This window comes from Nerophis lumbriciformis, linkage group LG03, assembly GCF_033978685.3.
Source record: "Nerophis lumbriciformis linkage group LG03, RoL_Nlum_v2.1, whole genome shotgun sequence".
NCBI classification, from domain to species: domain Eukaryota; kingdom Metazoa; phylum Chordata; class Actinopteri; order Syngnathiformes; family Syngnathidae; genus Nerophis; species Nerophis lumbriciformis.
Window position 1 is genome coordinate 9582605 of NC_084550.2, and position 19044 is coordinate 9601648.

At 40.7% G+C, this 19044-nt stretch overlaps 1 protein-coding gene across 5 annotated transcripts in view; it reads left to right on the forward strand.

Annotated features, from left to right (window-relative positions):
• LOC133578811 (uncharacterized) overlaps window positions 1-19044 on the forward strand; it is a 180012-nt gene that overhangs the window by 35045 nt on the left and 125923 nt on the right. The gene's annotated exons all lie outside the window — the stretch shown is intronic.

The following is a 19044-nucleotide window of genomic DNA, read 5'->3' on the forward strand; positions in this document are numbered from 1 at the left end:
AGCATACTGGCACCATACTTATTTTGATTATTGTTTCTCAGCTGTTTGTGCATGTTGCAGTTTATATTAAAAAAAAAAAAAAAGTAGCCTCTGCGCATAGCATAGATCCAACGAATATCGAGATATATATTGTGTATCGCAATATGGCCTAAAAATATCGAGATACTAAATAAAAGGCCATATCGCCCAGCCCTAATATAAATATATATATATATATATATATATATATATATATATATATATATATATATATATATATATATATATATATATATATATATATATATATATTAGGGCTGGGCGATATGGCCTTTTTTTTATATATATATATATATATATATATATATATATATATATATATATATATATATATTAGGGCTGGGCGATATGGCCTTTTTATATATATATATATATATATATATATATATATATATATATTAGGGCTGGGCGATATGGCCTTTTTTTAATATCTTGATATTTTTAGGCCATATCACGATACACGATATATATCTGGATATTTTGCCTTAGCCTTGAATGAACACTTGATGCATATAATCACAGCAGTATGATGATTCTATGTGTCTACATTAAAACATTCTTCTTCATACTGCATTAATATATGCTACTTTTAAACTTTCAGGCAGAGACGGAAATCACAACTAAGTCAATTTAGCAAAAGTGTATTTATTAAACAGTTATTAAGCAGTGGCACAAACATTCATGTCATTTCAAAACAGAAAGTGCAAGATTGTCAGAGACATTTTAAAACAAGCGATTAGTTAAAAACATGATGTCACACAAGATATTTCAAAAAGTGTCAAATAAAAATGAGCTGCATAATAGGAAATCAAATAGTGTATGTCCTTCACTATGTGGTAGGTCCCTGCGGACATTATCTCCTTCTGTTGACTCTTCTTTTCAGACGGTGTTGATGTGGAAATGTTTGCCTCTGCATTTTGTTGGTGTGGCACCGAGCGGAGATGTTGACATGCGGAGTTTCAAACACTCTTCATTCTCTAGCGGGTGACATTTCAAATGATGCTACATATTAGAAGTAATGCTACTTTTTGTAGAAGCGCTTTCGCCCCACACTTGACAAATTACGGTTGTCTGTTCGACATATTCCCACTTGAAGCCAAACCACCGCCTGCTGTTTTTCTAGGGAATTAACTATTCCTTCATTTGTTACCAGATTAGCACCTTCTTTTTCTCGTATTACCACTCACACCACAGCTAACGTTAGCCATGCTGCTACCTCTCTGCTCGGGGAGGGCGTATGCGTATGTGACGTATGACGTGACAGTATGTGACGTGTGTAAGAAGGTGCGCTTGCTGTCTGTGAGAAGGAGAGACAAGAAAGAGTGAGAAGAGCCTGTAGTGTAATGCCCGTAGCTAAAAGCAACTGCGTGAGAATGTATACTCGAATATCACGATATAGTCATTTTCTATATCGCACAGAGACAAACCCGCGATATATCGCGTATATCGATGTATCGCCCAGCCCTAATATATATATATATATATATATATATATATATATATATTAGGGCTGGGCGATACATCGATATACGCGATATATTATATCGCGGGTTTGTCTCTGTGCGATATAGAAAATTACTATATCGTGATTAAATTAATCGCCAACTATTTTTATAATCGATTAGTTGTTGCAGCCCTAATATATATATATATATATATATATATATATATATATATATATATATATATATATATATATATATATATATATATATATATATATATATATATATATTAGGGCTGCAACAACGTTTCATTGGCTCTATGCTATGCGCATGCGCAGAGGATACTTTTTTTCTTCTTTTTTTTTAACCTTTTTTTATAAACTGCAACATTTACAAACAGCTGAGAAACAATAATCAAAATAATAGGGGTGTAACGGTACGTGTATTTGTATCAAACCGTTTTGGTACGGGGGTTTCGTTTCGGTGCGGAAGTGTACCGAACGAGTTTCCACACGGACATATTAAGTAGCGTAACGCACGTTGTGTAAACAATACTCAAAATGCCAGACATTTGAGGCATTTAAGAAACTCCGCCCTGACAGCTCCGCAAAAGAGGACATGTCCGGTGAAAAGAGGACGTATGGTCACTCTATCGTAGCCCGTTAGCTGCTAGCATGCTAGCAAAAGAGGACTAGCAGCGACCGGGCTAGTTCCTGACAATACGTCCTCTTTTCACCGGACATGTCCTCTTTTGCGGGGCTGTCGAGCGGTGTTTCTTAAATGCCTCAAATGTCCGGCATTTTGAGTTAGGGTTGCGTGTATTTTCAATGTACGTTCAGGGTTAAGAAGGGGTTAAAAACAAAACAAATTGTGCGAGCAGCAGCATTGGTGAGGGAGGGGCAGAGACAGAGAAAGAGAAAGTTATGATAAACGCGCATGCGTCGTCAGGCTCTGCTGTTTATCCATACATTTATCAGATTTAATTTTTTAGTATCTATTGCAGGGGTGTCAAAAGTGTGCATTTTTGTAACGTTTTCCTTGTTTTATTTGGCAAGTTGAAAGAACATGGTGCCAGTATGCTGTTTTTTTCCAATAAAATACGGGAAAGGATAGAAATGTAGTTTGTCTCTTTTATCCGATTATTAATCGATTAATCAAAGTAATAATCGACAGATTAATCGATTATCAAATGAATCGTTAGTTGCAGCCCTAATATATATATATATATATATATATATGTCTTAATAAGGTTATCCAAAAAATAGTGCTCGATACCGTAGTAGAGCGCAATATATGTATGTGTGGGGAAAAAAATCACAAGACTATTTCATCTGAGATGAAATAGTCTTGTGATTTTTTTCCCCACACATACATATATATATATATATATATATATATATATATATATATATATATATATATATATATATATATATATATAAATGTTTGTATGTATATATATTTATATATATATATATATATATATATATATAGAGAGAGGGAGGGAGGGAAAACTGAATTAAGGTCAGTGAAGAGTTGGAGAGGAACAGAATAGCAAGGATGAGCAGTAGGATAATTATGTAACACAACTGTCAACTTGTCTTATTTTCTTTTTTAGGCACTGATTTGGACTAAGAGACCTCGGGTTAAAAAAATTGTTTGGATGTACAGTTTTTGAAGTTTTAATATACTGTAAAGAACTGAATTATACAAGGTGAACTAGATGAGGCAATTCCTGAAGGAATTGCGTGTGAATGCTACAATGCTGAAGTTGAACTGAAATGCTGACAGAATGTAGTATGAATGTAAGAATAGTTTCAATGTTGATAAGTTGATACTGAACTGAAATGCTAATGGGATGTAGGATGAATGTAGAAATGGTTTAAATGTTGAAATCGTTTAAACGCTGAAGTGGTTTGAATGTTGGAATGGTTTGAATGTTGAAGAGTTTGAATTTCCAGGATGGGTTGGTGCACTAATTGTAAGTGTATCTTGTGTTTTTCATGTTGATTTTATACATTTTTTTTAATTTTTTTTTATTTTATTTATTTTTAAAATTTCTTGTGCGGCCCGGTACCAATCGATCCACGGACCGGAACCTTTTTAACTGATAGTCAGATCCATTCTGAAGAAGCCTAAGTGATTTTTAAGCTTTGGCCCATCAAACATGTTTACTGAAAAGTAAACATGTTTAACATCCAATTTGAACTTTTTTTTTTTTTTTTTTAAATGGTCCTCAGTAGTCACGTACAAATTTGTGTGAATTATGTAAAATGATTTAAATTTGGTCCCCATGAACCATATTAACTTTTTTCCCCAGGGTCCCCAGTAAGAATGATCAGCACATTACTTCATCAATCCAGAGATTTAAAGGGGAACATTATCACCAGACCTATGTAAGCGTCAATATATACCTTGATGTTGCAGAAAAAAGACCATATATTTTTTTAACCGATTTCCGAACTCTAAATGGGTGAATTTTGGCGAATTAAACGCCTTTCCATTATTCGCTCTCGGAGCGAAGCAATCGGGAAGCAATCCGCCATTTTCTCACTTTCGTCGGTGTGTTGTCGGAGGGTGTAACAGCACGAACAGGGACGGATTCAAGTTCCACCAGTGGCCCAAAGATGCAAAAGTGGCAAGAAATTGGACGAAATTTGTTCAAAATACGAGGCTTTGGGGGAAAGCCGACGAAATGGTCAGTCGTTTGTTCCGCACACTTTACCGACGAAAGCTATGCTACGACAGAGATGGCAAGAACTTGTGGATATCCTGCGACACTCAAAGCAGATGCTGACATCAACTTCAAAACTGGACAGATCAGCGTTCAGGAAAAGAGAGCGGATGAGGGTATGTCTACAGAATATATTAATTGATGAAAATTGGGCTGTTTGCACTCTCAAAGTGCATGTTGTTGCCAAATGTATTTCATATGCTGTAAACCAAGTTCATAGTTGTTAGTTTCCTTTAATGCCAAACAAACACATACCAATCATTGGTTAGAAGGCGATCGCCGAATTCGTCCTCGCTTTCTCCCGTGTCGCTGGCTGTCGTGTCGTTTTCGTCGGTTTCGCTTGCATACGGTTCAAACCGATATGGCTCAATAGCTTCAGTTTCTTCTTCAATTTCGTTTTCGCTACCTGCCTCCACACTACAACCATCCGTTCCAATACATGCGTAATCTGTTGACTCGCTTAAGTTGCTGAAATCCGAGTCTGAATCCGAGCTAATGTCGCTATAGCTTGCTGTTCTATGCGCCATGTTTGTTTGTGTTGGCATCACTATGTGACGTCACAGGAAAATGGACGGGTGTATATAACGATGGTTAAAATCAGGCACTTTGAAGCTTTTTTTAGGGATATTGCGTGATGGGTAAAATTTTGAAAAAAACTTCGAAAAATAAAATAAGCCACTGGGAACTGATTTTTAATGGTTTTAACCATTCTGAAATTGTGATAATGTTCCCCTTTAAAGACGTGTATGAGCTAACTGGGCAGTGGACATTTTACACCATTTTTTTTTATGCCTCCACAACCTGTAGAAAGGGTGGTCCCCACAAGTCATGATCAAAAACTTGGTCCCCATTCCAAATGATAACCAGTGTGTGTGTGTGTGTGTGTGTGTGTGTGTGTGTGTGTGTGTGTGTGTGTGTGTGTGTGTGTGTGTGTGTGTGTGTGTGTGTGTGTGTGTGTGTGTTTGTACTGCTATCTTTGTGAGGACCATCACGAGTACATAACCTTTCGAGTGAGGACCATTTTGGAAAGTGAGGACATTTAGGCCGGTCCTCACAAGATTTTCACTGCAATGGCCTCTGGAGGCTGTAAATATGCTTCTCTCAAAGTTTCAGAGAGGTCCTCAGAAAGATGCCAAACTGATAAAAAATACACACTTTGTCGTGTGTGTACTCAGTTGGAATATCAGAATATACACACACATTTTGCTCTCTATTGCCCCCTCTGGACATTTCCCATTATTGCGCCAGAAGGTCTTGCACTAAAGAAATGGCAGTTACAAGGTGTTTTAAGTAAAATAATATACATTATATGGAATTTCACCTTTTGTTTTTTGTTTTTATGGCATTTAATATTTAATAATGTTAGGTTATAATTTGTCATTAAATTAAATTAGCAGTGAAAATGATTCATAGACCCTGAATAAAATCTACTTTAATTATATAATTTTCTATTCTATTTAAACTTGACCTTGCCCCCTTATTCATATAGCTAACTTGTGAGAAATGTCTGTGATGTTACGGTTTATCAGAACAGATATTAATTATTTTTTAGACTTCATTTTACTGATCTGCTTTTAATAAGTGTAACAGAAGTGCACGTTTATCTTCAGTCGGCAGCACACTGTGCTCATGTTAGCTATAGTTAGTGTTTTAGGTCCTGATAGACTTAAGTGGGAGAACTGAGACCGCTTCACTTAGGACAAGGATGAACTGATTGGATTTCCAAAGGACAGAGGTAACTCATGAATGTGATTTAACAGAAATGGTTTGTGGGAATTTCTTCAAATCTGGAAGAAATGTCTACTCAGATGCAAGGATGAATTGAACAGATTTGGGTGGTCACAGGTCAAAAGTCAAAGTCACTGTGTACTGTGACCCCCACATTATTGCTCAATAATTAATATAATAAGACTGACAAAGAATAATGAAGTGATGCCATTTCATACCCAAAAGGTCAACAGTCAACTGTGTGATGATTATATTCTGAAAAAATAAAATATATATATAATATGAATCCAAATTGTACACACATACTCCCTTATGTCCATTTTGGGGGCGCCCATAAAAATACCATACTTTTGAGGACACCACTTTCTGAAAGGTTTAGAGAGATGCCAGTAGGTAGGATGTATCACTGGGAATACCCAGATTATGGAAATCACCTGAGATTTTAGTTTCTAACAACTTTTTTCCAAAAAGTAAAAATACCATCACATTGGGGACAAATAATTTTAAAGTCCATTTTGGGGACTTCAATTGTACACAGATACACAAACTCACAAAAGTCACTTTTGGGTGCCCCACATTCCTTTGGGGACAAACATCTATAGAAGTAATTGTAACATGTACAGTATGTTTGCTATGTTTATGAGAATATTCAACCTTCAAATTCAGTCTCAACACTGTTCCTAACATATCCAAAGAAATGCATTAACTTACTCATATTTAACTTTAAGTATAAAGCAAAACAACTGATGGACGATGGCTAGACTAATGGCCAACCCGTGCCATACTAACAATTATTATATTGACAGAACTATCCCCATGCCTCGCCAGAACAGTTGGGTTTCAACATAATTCTTTAGGAAACACTGTTCTAAATAAAATGACTTAATGTTAGCCTGCCACATTGGCACCACTATCAAATCTGCATGAAAATAAACATCACCCAACAAAGTAAGGTATGCTGTCAACATGTGTTTTACTAACACTATGCATGGACATCATGTACCAGAGCTTAGGAGAGGAAATGGAAAGTTAAGATAGTCGACAGTAATTTCAATAGTTGACTACAAAGCTCAGAGCAACAATTATAGCATTATAAAAACCCCGTTTCCATATGAGTTGGGAAATTGTGGTAGATGTAAATATAAACGGAATACAATGATTTGCAAATCATTTTCAACCCATATTCAATTGAATATGCTACAAAGACAACATATTTGATGTTCAAACTCATAAACATTTTTTTTTTTGCAAATAATCATTAACTTTAGAATTTGATGCCAGCAACACGTGACAAAGATGGCAATAAATACTGTGACATAAGTCTGACTGTGAAATTAATATTCCTAAGGATTTATGTAGTTCTGTCCATAGCTAGAATTTAGTTGGCACTTTAGTAGCATGCATATACCAGTGCTACATGCTATCTGCTGAAGTGATGTGGATTTGTCTTGGGTTTTTTTTAAACTTTAAATAAACCTAACTTGCTTAAAGTTAAGTGCAAGTGTGAGACACTGTAAATTTTGTGAAACCTAATTCTTTTTTACAAACTTGCACGAACCAAGTGCAAGTTTAATCAAGTTGCACTTACTTGGCATCATTAGCTAAGTGAATGTGCACTCAAATGCATTGCAAGCTAGTGGAAGCACATGGCTACCATTACTGAGCCTGCATCTCCAAACCCTTCTGTAGAAGTTGGCTGTTGTCAATGTGAGTCAATGATCACACCGAATGTACATGACTGCATTTAATCCATGTCTTCAGTAACTGGCAAGTGCTACAGAACCCAAGGGAAAGTGAACTAGACCTCCGTGCAGTCTGAGTGGATGAGAGTACAGAATCTGGTGGCTCATGACAGTATAATCACTTAGCCAAATTATCTATGCCTACCAAGCAATCACAGACTGGTATGCATCAGTCTTCAAATTCAATACCAATGCTTGATATGATACTTGATACCATTTTTGATACCGCAAGGGCGAAATAAATACATATTAAAGGTGTAAAGAAATGTTTTTTAGAGTAAGAACAATGCTGAATGTCGTTCTATGAAGTGTATTAGTTCTTGTGTATCTCGCTGATTTATCTTGCTTTAAGAGCATCTACATGCACAACAGTAATGCATTTATGCATGAATTTGTTCAGGAAATTTTGTCTATGCAAGTAGATCTATTTTTATTATGTTAAACAGTGATATGGATCTACTGCTTTTAAAGTACTAGACATTTATTGTGGTTTTTATTTTATTATTATTTCAGACTGCTATTACCAGTGTGTAACAATACTGAATATCAACCTGGAACAATACAGATTTCAGTACACCATCTTCATCCCCCCTTCATTGTGTCGTGACTAGTACACTAGCTGTTTTAGTTCTACTACCTCTCCATCACAAACTAGTGCCTACACATGACCTCCCCAATATTAAAGGTATATTCTAAGTCTTCTTACGTTGTTTCTAAGCTAGTCACGTACAAAAAAACTTCTCCTTACGATCCGCTGGCTGTCTGTCCTCTGAATATACTGTGAAAAACCTTGGTCTCGGTTAACTGGCCAGGCTCCCAAAACATTGTGGTCCAGGCTGCACCAACCAGCCAATCACTGACTGCGGGGATTTGGAGTTTGCATTTTTTTATATGGCTTACGGAGGACAAAAAAAGGAGATGTTCAGATGCTGATCTGGCCAAGGACAGGGAGACTAAGAAGGAACAAGTCAAGGTATTGTGGGGCCAGACCATTTAGGGATTTAAAAACAATTAAAAGTAATTGTCAGATTACTTTGAACTTTTATCCGTTGTTTGCTCATGATTCTGACCAAACAACGGATGATTGATAACGGTATTGGTGTTGACCTGGTGTGTATGGGTGACGTTAAAGTGCATCCGGCAGTGGAGGCTCTTCTTTGGGGGGTCTTGGGGCACTAGGAGGTTAACCCCTTAACTACTGTTACCCCAGGTGGCCCTTGGCAAAGGCCTAGTACCTGACTGCCCCCTAGCCAGGGATACGGCGAAGACCCGCTGCCTTGTGGGTAAGTCTAGGAAGACAAAGGCTAGGGGAGCACACCCTGAAAGAAAAGCAACGTGTTTGGCGGCACACGACAGGCGGTCCTCCAAAAAACTGGAGCTCCAGCAGTCTCCTGCAACTGTGGAAGAGTGCCGGTCGTCCTGGGTTCCCCTTGCCACCGGATCCCACCCTCTCACAGTGAAGAAGTGCTGCTGGGATATGCGCACCCCCAGTGGCACTTTAAACAAGCTCCTCTGCGCAGGTATTCATCTCTGCCTCGGTGAGACCAGCTACCGGAAATGAAACAAAGTCTGGTGGCGATGGGGTGTCTGATAACGGGAGCAGATATGAATGCACCGGAAGCTCCTAGTCAGAACCCTGCACATCAGCGGTACAGGGCTATCTATGGTCGCTAGTAGCTGAAATTGAGTGGCAGCTGCTCTTGGCAGACCCCTGTACGCCTGACCAGCCCTATTTAGGATTGCACTGCTCAACTCAACTGGGGAACAGCCTAGAAAAGGTGGCCCAAACATTGCCCACTCAAAACCATCCTGGACAGGCTACCGCACCTGTCGGGAATTCCACTCCGCGGTCGAAATAAAGCAAAGAAAATAATCCCTCTTAAACTGGTATCATGGAACATAAGGACACTCCTGGACACTAGCGTTACCACTGATAGACCCCAGCACAGAACTGCACTCATTGCAGCGGAACTTAACCGCTACAATGTTGATATTGCTGCACTTTGTGAAACCAGACTCCTCGATGAAGGATCCCTGAAGGAAGAAGGGCAAGGTTACACTTTCTTCTGGAAAGGATACCCTCCAGGAGGGGAGCATCAGCACGGTGTGGGACTTGCAATAAAAAACAGCCTCCTACCAAAACTCCCAGAAGCACCGGTTGGCATAAGTGAAAGGCTCATGTCACTCAGGATCCCTCTGGCTAAGAAAAGATATGCCACCCTTCTTAGTGCCTATGCACCGACGCTACCATCAAATGAAGATGTTAAAGACCGCTTCTACTGGGCATTAGATGAGGCCCTCCGTCGCACACCTAAGGAGGACAAGATCTTTTTGTTGGGCGATTTCAATACCAGAGTGGGGAAGGACAACAAGGTGTGGAGTGGTGTTATTGGCAGGCATGGCATTGGACAAGCCAATGCTAACGGCCTACGGCTGCTAAGCCTCTGTGCTGAGCATGACTTGACCATCACAAACACCATCTTCCAACTAAAAAATAAGCACAAAACATCCTGGATGCACCCACGCTCCAAACATTGGCACCTGATTGATTACACCATTGTGAGACGCTCAGACATAAAAGACGTATCACTAACTCATGCAATGAGAGGAGCTGAGTGTTGGACCGACCCCCGGCTCATCATAACCAGGCTCCGGGTGCAAGTACGCCCTGCTATCCGTCTTCAAAAGTCAGGGAAGAAGAGGCTTGACTGTACCCGGCTAGCAGATCCTATGGCTCGGAACAATCTCCGTCTCTCTCTGGCCAAAAACCTGGAAGACATCGAGCATATTCTGGAGAGTGATGACTCCATTGACGACAAATGGACCTCTATCAGCTCCAGGCTCTATGAGGCAGCATCCCAATCCATTGGCTATAAGCGCAGAAAGCATCAGGACTGGTTTGATGACAACACAGCCACAATAACCACCATGCTCAAACACATGCACACAGCACACAATGCTGTACTCAACAACCCCACTTCAGGTGTGCTCCGACAACAATGGCAAACATCCAGAAGGGAGGTGCAGTCAAAATTGTGTGCCCTGAAGAATGAGTGGTGGATATCAAAGGCAGCTGAAATACAATCTCATGCTAACAAAAATGATATGCACAACTTTTACGAGGCAATGAAAACCATCTACGGCCCAATAAACTGCGCTGTCTACCCGCTAAGGTCTAACGATGGTACAACCCTCATAAAAGACCAGAAGCTCATCACCAAAAGATGGGCAGAACATTTTGAAACTCTGCTAAATCAGCCCGCCCCAACAGACCCCTCAGTTCTGGAGGAACTACCTGACTACCCAAACATCCATTACCTTGACCTTCCACCAACCTTTGGAGAGGTTAAGAGTGCAATAAGATCTCTGAAAGACAACAAGACCCCTGGTCCTGACAGCATCCCTGCAGAGATCTTCAAGCAAGGAGGCTACCTTTCCATCCGTGCCCTTTTCCTTGTCATCAGCAAAGTGTGGAAGCATGAAACTGTCCCTCAGCAGTGGAGAGATGCCAATATTATCACCATCTACAAAGGCAAGGGGGACAAGTCCCTCTGTGGCAACAGTCGTGGCATTTCACTTCTGGCTGTTGCTGGTAAAGTCCTGGCTAAAGTCATGCTACACAGGCTGGTGAACAACATCACGGAAGACCTGTTGCCGGAGTCACAATGTGGTTTCAGGAAGAACAGGAGCACTGTGGACATGGTGTTCACAACACGGCAGCTTCAGGAGAAATGTAGGGAGCAGCACCAGGACCTCTTTGTTGCTTTCATTGATCTGTCGAAGGCTTTTCACACCGTCAACAGGGAGCTTCTCTGGAATATCCTCCTGAAGTTCGGCTGCCCACAGAAGTTTGTCAACATCCTAAGGCAATTCCATGAAGGGATGATGTCACGTGTGACTATTGGCGGCCAGGAATCAGAACCCTTTAAGGTGTGCACCGGTGTACGCCAGGGATGTGTTCTTGCTCCGGTCTTGTTTAATATCTTCCTCCTGTGTATGACACTGCTGCTTCATGAGAGGATCAAGAAGGACAGTGGCGTTACCGTCGACTTCCGACTTGACGGGAACCTGTTTAACATCCGGAGGCTCCAAGCAGTCACAAAAGTCACACCAGTGCAAGTCATTGAACTCCAATACGCAGATGACTGCGCAGTTGTGGCCCACACACCGGAAGCGCTGCAAGCTACCCTCTCAGCCGCTGCAAGTGCTTATGGCAGACTGGGCCTCTCTGTCAACGTGGCAAAAACCGAGGTAATATGCCAGTGGGCATCCACTCCTCCACCTCATCCACCAACCTTCACCATCGACAATAAACCACTAGCAGTAGTGGACTCTTTCAAATACCTTGGCAGCTTTTTCTCTGACGATTGCAGTATCAACAGGGAGGTTCCAAACCGGATCAAGCAGGCGTCAGCATCTTTTAGCAGACTGAGGGGAAGGGTCTTCCAGAACAAAGACCTTAAGCTACATACCAAGGTAGCGGTCTATTTAGCTGTGGTCATGACAACCCTCCTCTACAGCTGTGAAGCGTGGACCCTGTACAGCCGCCACCTCAGGATGCTGGAGGCCTTCCACATCAGGTGCTTACAATGCATCCTGGGGATATCCTGGAAGGACAGAATGCCCCACACTGAAATACTCTGCAAGACCAACTGCACCAGTGTGGAGGCTACAGTCACCCAGCACCAACTTTGTTGGCTAGGCCACGTTATCAGGATGCCAGAAGAACGTTTACCACGCAAGGTGCTTTATGGTCAGCTTCATCTTGGTCACCGCTTGGCAGGAGGCCCAAAAAAGCGTTATAAAGATCAAATGAAGACTGTCATGAAGAAATGCGGCCTGAACCCGACCCAGCTGGAGGACACTGCAGCCCAACGTTCCACCTGGCGGCAGCTCCTCCAACAAGGAGTTCATAAGCTTGAGGAGGACCGAAGTGGTCAACGAGCCAGGAAGCGTCAAAGAAGGCATGAAGCCATTGCCACACCTGCACCCCCAGTCAGTGCCTTCACCTGCTCTGTTTGCGGCAGATCATGTGGATCACGGATTGGACTATTCAGCCACATGAGGACTCACAAAACATAGAGATGGATTGTCGTCATCGGATACGATGGACAACCTTAAGCAAGTAAGCATGGGTGAGCAGCCGCTACACGCAGTGCCTCTCTTTAAGTTGCACAATAGATCCACACCTGACAGCAGTCTGGGGAATGACTACAACCTTCCTCACTGGGTCAACCACAGCTTTTACACCTCTAAAAGTCAGAATTCATGTAGCACCTTCATACCCTGAATCAAACCGGCTTGTCATAAGCGTCAGGTTGAAAAACTGAAGAAAGGCACGGAGCAAGCGTTGTGTGTGTGTGCAAAAGGAGTGCGAAAACAGCCTGCCGATACAGAAACCGCCCTGTACCTGCTACCCCTTGGCTGTATCATCAGCAGGCATGGAATATCCTTCCATTGCTATGCTGATGATACACAGCTCTACCTGCAAACAATGCAAACCTCACCCTCATCTCCAACACCCCTCTCCTTTCTCACCACCTGCCTGGAGGAGATAAAGGCATGGATGAGCATCAACTTCCTGCAGCTCAATAGTTCAAAAACAGTGGTCATGAAAACAGGCACCCCACACCAGATCAACACATGCCCCATAACTAGCATCACCTTCTCTGGACAGGACCTGCCACTCTCCCCAGTTGTCACCAACCTGGGAGTGAAAATCCACCCCCACCTGAACTTTGAAGCCCACATCAACCATATGTGCTAAACCTCTTTCTTTCACCTCCGCAACATCTCAAGACTCCGCCCCTCACTCACCACAGCCGACACTGAAAGACTCGCCCACGCCTTCATCTCCTCCAGGTTTCATTACGGCAACGCACTTCTCGTCAGGGTCCACAAAAAGAGCATCAAAAAGCTCCAGTACATCCAAAACAGCGCTGCGAGGATCCTGATGAGAGTGCGCAAGCGTGATCATATCACACCTATCCTCAAATCACTCCACTGGCTCCCTATTGCATCCTGGACCTAATTCAAGATGAACCTGCTAACTCATCAATGCATCTACGGCAACGCCCCCTCCTGCCTCAAGGACTTAGTTTCCCCTCAACCTCCGCTCCTCAAACACCAACCTCCTCAAACCCATCAGGACAAACTTACAAACAATGGACAAACTCTGGAACGCTCTCCCCGAACATCTTAGAACACCACAGTCAGTCGACCGTTTAAAGAAGGGACTAAAAACCCACCCTTTTAGCACAGCTTTCATCTAATTTCTCTGCCTTGTTTTTTTACTGCACTGCTTGCCTGTCTGTTTTATCCAGTGCTTTCATGTTTTTATTTCTACTTTTATCTATGTTTCTGTTTTATCTAGTGTTTATCTAGTGTTTTTCATGTTTTTATTTCCATTTTAATTTTATATTATATATTCCAGCTTTCTATTTTTTTTTTTTATACTTTGCAGCACTTTGAGATTTTAACAAATGTAAACTGCGTTACAACGTTCATTATTATTATTATTATTATTATAAAAATTCTAGAGTGTGATTAATCTGATTGAAAAAAATAATCATTTTGACATCTGTCAAATAATTAAACCAAGTGCTACTGTGCGGCCAAAAGCAGGTGAAAAAAATCAGCGAAAGTCGCAATTTCTTGGAAATTGTACTACAATTTCTGAGGTAGGTTCCGAATAAGTGTAAACAAATTTTGAGTCTGTAGCACTTCTGGTTAGCCACTTAGCTCTAGCAAGGTGCTAACAAGCTGAAACCAATTTCTCCCTCATCAATGCATTATTTTGTGCAACATATCCAAAAATAAGTCCAGTACGAGCAGTAAAAGTCCATTTAATGGACAAAGTTAAGTAGAGGTGAGAGTGTGACTTTAAGGAGTCATACTACGTGGCTTCAATTAACAAGCTGGCTCCAGTCACAGCCTTTGAAGTACACCGCAGCGGTGGAGGGGGGAGGGGCAGCACTTGCACCTGGCGACTCAGCTCAAGAAGGATCAGAGATGTCAGAGATGCACACTTGTTTGACTGAAAACTATCACCATATACGGTTTTTTAAGTTGGTCTATTATTGTATTTTTATGACCTATGGAAAATATCAACCAGGAGGGAAAATATTCAATCTTAATATTTTCATTTCAAAAGTAACTTCCTGTTATTCTAATCCCTCAAATATCACTGCAGGAAATAAATGTCAACACAAGCATGGAAAATACTCAAACAATGTAAACCTACTAGTAAAATTACATTGAACACTTAACAATAACTTCTAAAAATGAAGGTGCAAAAATGAGTATGTAAGAAACTATTAATAAAGTGTAATAAAATAGTGCAAAGTGTGAAAATGTAAACATAGTGAAGACTGAGAAGAACTATTTCTTACAGGTTTAGTGCCAGCAAGTTACATGGTCTGTGTAACATTTAATTTGGTATATTTGTATTATTTAAGTACGGAAATGAATTAATGTTATGCAGTTATTATTATTTCAATATTATTGGACCAAATTATTGTTTCAAACTAGCACATTTGTTATATTCTGTTATTTCCCTCTGATTGCAGCAGATGATGACTCACAATTTGGCCTAATTTTGAGTGGTATCACATAATCGGTATGCTCGTGGAGGGGTCACACAGGGCCCTGGAGGTCTTCCTTCAAGCCAGAACCTCCAAGAGGGGTACACATGTGGAGAGACTCTGTCTAATGCAAGTTTGACAATTTGGGAGCTCTCAAAGAATGTATAGGGGAGAAAGAGGAGAAAAGGTCTAAATCTAATGGGTCACGCAGGGTCCCTGGAGGTCTTCCTTCAAGCCAGAACCTCCAAAAGGGGTACACATGTGGAGAGACACTGTCTAATGCAAGTTTGACAATTTGGAAGCTCTCAGAAAAAGTAGAGAGAAGAAAGAGGAGAAAAGGCCTAAATTGAATGGGTCACACAGGGCCCTGGAGGTCTTCCTTCAAGCCAGAACCTCCAAAAGGGGTACACATGTGGAGAGACACTGTCTAATGCAAGTTTGACAATTTGGAAGCTCTCAGAAAAAGTAGAGAGAAGAAAGAGGAGAAAAGGCCTAAATTGAATGGGTCACACAGGGCCCTGGAGGTCTTCCTTCAAGCCAGAACCTCCAAAAGGGGTACACATGTGGAGAGACACTGTCTAATGCAAGTTTGACAATTTGGAAGCTCTCAGAAAAAGTAGAGAGAAGAAAGAGGAGAAAAGGCTTAAATTGAATGGGTCACACAGGGAACCTGGAGGTCTTCCTTCAAGCCAGAACCTCCAAAAGGGGTACACATGTGGAGAGACACTGTCTAATGCAAGTTTGACAATTTGGAAGCTCTCAGAAAAAGTAGAGAGAAGAAAGAGGAGAAAAGGCCTAAATTGAATGGGTCACACAGGGCCCTGGAGGTCTTCCTTCAAGCCAGAACCTCCAAAAGGGGTACACATGTGGAGAGACACTGTCTAATGCAAGTTTGACAATTTGGAAGCTCTCAGAAAAAGTAGAGAGAAGAAAGAGGAGAAAAGGCTTAAATTGAATGGGTCACACAGGGAACCTGGAGGTCTTCCTTCAAGCCAGAACCTCCAAAAGGGGTACACATGTGGAGAGACACTGTCTAATGCAAGTTTGACAATTTGGAAGCTCTCAGAAAAAGTAGAGAGAAGAAAGAGGAGAAAAGGCCTAAATTGAATGGGTCACACAGGGAACCTGGAGGTCTTCCTTCAAGCCAGAACCTCCAAAAGGGGTACACATGTGGAGAGACACTGTCTAATGCAAGTTTGACAATTTGGAAGCTCTCAGAAAAAGTAGAGAGAAGAAAGAGGAGAAAAGGCCTAAATTGAATGGGTCACACAGGGAACCTGGAGGTCTTCCTTCAAGCCAGAACCTCCAAAAGGGGTACACATGTGGAGAGACACTGTCTAATGCAAGTTTGACAATTTGGAAGCTCTTGAAGAAAGTAGTGGGGAGAAATAGGAGAAAAGATGAGTTTGGGCCTAACGTTTTGAGTGAGTGGGATTACTAGGCCTGTAGAGGTCCACTTTTGCCACCATGCACCCCATGAATGCTACACATGTGGAGACTCACCACCTGATTTAGTGTTGAAAAGCAGAGTGCTCTCTGGCAAAGCGCTAGTGAGATATCTCAGAAAAGGAGGCGTAATTCTTCTTAGGTCAAAGGTCACCAGCACTCATGCGGCCCCCTTGGACCCTACATTTTGTACAGAGGTCATGTTCAGACCCCTCTGTCAGACGGCAGTGAAAAAAACAGGGTTGATGGCGTCCACAATTTTTGTCCTAAAACTTTCTTCAAAAAGCTCTTAAAGTTCTACAGTCTAACAAGGTTCTGCTGGCCATTTTGGAAAAGTGTCGACAAGGTCACACGGATCTGATATTTTAATATGTGGTTTGGGAATGCCAGACGAGTAGTTTGACATCTGTCGGGTGTCGGTGGCTTTTTGATTGGCGGGTCATCAAATGCAGAAATCGTCTATATTCAAAACACCACCAATTGGACAAATGTTAAAGTAATTGGTTCAAAATTGCTTTAAAATCCCGAGAGATGGTTTTGGACAAGAGATTTTGGGTTAAGAGTCTCTAAATCTTTTTGTTAGCTACTTAGCTTTAGCCACGTGCTATCAAGGTGCAACAAAGGTTTCCTTCATTGGTGGACTAATCTGAGTGACATAGTCAAAAATCATCTCAAACTTCCAAGGGAAAGTACTTTGTTATTGTGTTGAAATGACCACTGCAATATCTTGACCTCTGACCCCTAGGGAAGGCACCAGCAACTCTGCACTCTGAAATTGGTTAGGAGTCCTTCCAGTCAAAACCAGGGGACATAGAGCCTCTTCAGCGGCAGGGCCTAGACCGTGGAACAACCACACATTATCTGTCAAATCCTCCCAGTTCCTGGGCTCATTTAAATCTATGATAAAAACATATTTTTACTCCAAGGCGGTCAAATTAGATTAGATGTCTTTATTTGTAGCCGCAGTAAATGTGGCTCTCAGTGAGAGACTTTCATACAAAACAATACAACAAATAAACAAAACAATAATTAAAATCAATAAAGAAACAAAATCCAGTAAGGCAGGCTATATTGGTCATTAATTATATATACATATATTTTATACATTTTTATTTATTTATTACATTTTAGTATTTTTATGTGACATCGCCTTCCGCCCGAATGCAGCTGAGATAGTCTCCAGCACCCCCCGCGACCCCAAAAGGGACAAGCGGTAGGAAATGGATGGATGGATGGATCTTTTTGCACTTCTTTGAAGGTATATTTCACTATTGTAGTATTTTATATATCTATCTGTGTTACAATGTAAACGTGACACTGCTTGCACTATTTTAAAATAGTTTCTTATGTTGGTACAGCACTTTAGCCAATTGTTTTTAAATATTTGTATTTAAAGGAATACACTACACTTAGCAAGATGCTATAAAGATGAAACACATTTATCCTCAATCAGTAGACAAATATGTGCAACATAGTACAAACTTCCAGGGAAATCCTGACTAAAATCACATGTTGCCTGTGGCCCCTACCTGTAATGTGTGTTCTTTGGGGCCTGCAGGTAGTTACTTTATAAAGGATATTTAATTTAATTTAATTCAAGCAACTTGATTGGTTCCCAGTGAGGTAATTAAAGGCATAGTGACATATTTACACTACTGTAAGTAACTTCGACCTCTTATTGTTGAAGTCTTCTTTGGAAATGTGATGAGCATGAATGTTAAAGAAGTATAGTTTATGGGGAAAAGACATGAATCAGCAAAATTGATTAGGAAAAAAAAATGCTCTCCTGAGATACAAATATATTTGCATCATGTAAAGTTTAATGATGCAGAACAATGTAGTGTATTTTGTACATTTATTGATGAATTAATGTGACTAATGTGTTGTTCAGCAGGTCAGCAAACTTCAAACTGTTGATGGTGGGGGAGGGGAGAGTTTCACTCATGCAGTGTGGGGGAGGGGATCAATCAAGGTGATGCAAGGAGTCACCATTTTCAAGACTTTCAAACTTAGACACAAGACCTGATTAAAGGCTGACATGTTGTAAATAAAACAACTATCACATCCAACAAAACAGTAGAAAGTAATAAGACCACAGAAGTTAAATTAAAAACCTTGATTAAGTTAAAAAAAATAGCTTGAGATACAAATGTATTTCCTTTATATAAACTGTAATGATGTAGAACTATGTAATGTATTTTGTACATTTATTGATGAATTAATGTTGAACACAACTAGTGTGTTTTTCAGCAAGTCAGTAAACTTCAAACAACTCTTGAGTGTGGGGGAGGGGCGCGCTTCAATCAAGCCACATGCAAGGATGCGTT